Below are 2,500 nucleotides of genomic sequence, written 5' to 3'. Positions count from 1 at the left end.
TGATGTCTAAACTAAACAGTGTCAGTACTGGAATATGTTTCAGATGAAAGTTCTTAAATGAAATCTCTCTGCAGATTCTGCACATGCAGTTAAAAGCAAACGACTATTTTTCCATACATTAAATGAACATGTGTTGCGGTAATGATGCATGTGTTTCAGAAATGAGGTTGATGATTTCAGTAATAATAATAAGTATACTCAGACTGAGCTATGGTTAAAAACATTACATATAATGTAGATAATATTGGCACAATCAGGGATTCAAGTTCAATCAATTTTCTTTTGCAGATCTTCAAAAGCACATAACATACAAGTGTTAAAAACACGTAAACCATTTTACCACAGTACTGAACAAATACAGACCACCCAGGGCAAATACCACAATCTGATTCTGATTAATAATACGTTCATTCTGACCATGCTAACATGACAGATGTGTGGAATCTGGGAATCTATCTCACTTCCACTTCCAGTGATTTACACACGTTTGTTTGTGTACACACAGAAGTGTTGAGCTGAGGATGTGACGGGTTGAGCTCTGGGATGATGTTTTTATGTCGTCAAAGTAGTACCAGATTTTTTTCTCCCTCATAGTAGGGACTGAATAGATTATAGTGTGTGTGTGTGTGTGTGTGTGTGTGTGTGTGTGTGTGTGTGTGTGTGTGTGTGCACATCCTATAGTAGGGACTGAATAGATTATAGTGTGTGTGTGTGTGTGTGTGTGTGTGTGTGTGTGTGTGTGTGCATCCTATAGTAGGGACTGAATAGATTATAGTGTGTGTGTGTGTGTGTGTGTGTGTGTGTGTGTGTGCATCCTATAGTAGGGACTGAATAGATTATAGTGTGTGTGTGTGTGTGTGTGTGTGTGTGTGTGTGTGTGTGTGTGCACATCCTATAGTAGGGACTGAATAGATTATAGTGTGTGTGTGTGTGTGTGTGTGTGTGTGTGTGTGTGCATCCTATAGTAGGGACTGAATAGATTATAGTGTGTGTGTGTGTGTGTGTGTGTGTGTGTGCACATCCTATAGTAGGGACTGAATAGATTATAGTGTGTGTGTGTGTGTGTGTGTGTGTGTGTGTGTGTGTGTGTGTGTGTGTGTGTGTGTGTGTGCACATCCTATAGTAGGGACTGAATAGTTTATAGTGTGTGTGTGTGTGTGTGTGTGTGTGTGTGTGTGTGTGTGTGTGTGTGTGTGTGCACATCCTATAGTAGGGACTGAATAGTTTATAGTGTGTGTGTGTGTGTGTGTGTGTGTGTGTGTGTGTGTGTGTGTGTGTGTGTGTGTGCACATCCTATAGTAGGGACTGAATAGTTTATAGTGTGTGTGTGTGTGTGTGTGTGTGTGTGTGTGTGTGCACATCCTATAGTAGGGACTGAATAGATTATAGTGTGTGTGTGTGTGTGTGTGTGTGTGTGTGTGTGCACATCCTATAGTAGGGACTGAATAGATTATAGTGTGTGTGTGTGTGTGTGTGTGTGTGTGTGTGTGTGCATCCTATAGTAGGGACTGAATAGATTATAGTGTGTGTGTGTGTGTGTGTGTGTGTGTGTGTGTGTGTGTGTGCACATCCTATAGTAGGGACTGAATAGATTATAGTGTGTGTGTGTGTGTGTGTGTGTGTGTGTGTGTGTGTGTGTGTGTGTGTGCACATCCTATAGTAGGGACTGAATAGTTTATAGTGTGTGTGTGTGTGTGTGTGTGTGTGTGTGTGTGTGTGTGTGTGTGTGTGTGTGCACATCCTATAGTAGGGACTGAATAGTTTATAGTGTGTGTGTGTGTGTGTGTGTGTGTGTGTGTGTGTGTGTGTGTGTGTGTGCACATCCTATAGTAGGGACTGAATAGTTTATAGTGTGTGTGTGTGTGTGTGTGTGTGTGTGTGTGTGTGTGCACATCCTATAGTAGGGACTGAATAGATTATAGTGTGTGTGTGTGTGTGTGTGTGTGTGTGTAGCATCCTATAGTAGGGACTGAATAGTTTATAGTGTGTGTGTGTGTGTGTGTGTGTGTGTGTGTGTGTGCACATCCTATAGTAGGGACTGAATAGATTATAGTGTGTGTGTGTGTGTGTGTGTGTGTGTGTGTGTGCATCCTATAGTAGGAACTGAATAGTTTATAGTGTGTGTGTGTGTGTGTGTGTGTGTGTGTGTGTGTGCATCCTATAGTAGGAACTGAATAGTTTATAGTGTGTGTGTGTGTGTGTGTGTGCACATCCTATAGTAGGGACTGAATAGATTATAGTGTGTGTGTGTGTGTGTGTGTGTGTGTGTGCATCCTATAGTAGGGACTGAATAGTTTATAGTGTGTGTGTGTGTGTGTGTGTGTGTGTGTGTGTGCACATCCTATAGTAGGGACTGAATAGATTATAGTGTGTGTGTGTGTGTGTGTGTGTGTGTGTGTGTGTGCGCATCCTATAGTAGGGACTGAATAGTTTATAGTGTGTGTGTGTGTGTGTGTGTGTGTGTGTGTGTGTGTGTGCACATCCTATAGTAGGGACTGAA

The 2,500-nt window shown here is 41.8% G+C and overlaps 1 protein-coding gene across 1 annotated transcript in view; it reads left to right on the top strand.

The window, feature by feature from the left end:
• LOC127626120 (palmitoleoyl-protein carboxylesterase notum1a-like) overlaps positions 1-2,500 on the top strand; it is a 25,405-nt gene that overhangs the window by 690 nt on the left and 22,215 nt on the right. The window lies entirely within an intron of this gene.

The sequence above is a fragment of the Xyrauchen texanus genome, chromosome 32 (genome assembly GCF_025860055.1).
Source record: "Xyrauchen texanus isolate HMW12.3.18 chromosome 32, RBS_HiC_50CHRs, whole genome shotgun sequence".
Taxonomy (NCBI): Eukaryota; Metazoa; Chordata; class Actinopteri; order Cypriniformes; family Catostomidae; genus Xyrauchen; species Xyrauchen texanus.
The sequence above is the reverse complement of the archived record's forward strand: the minus strand, read 5'-3'. Positions and strand labels throughout refer to the sequence as shown.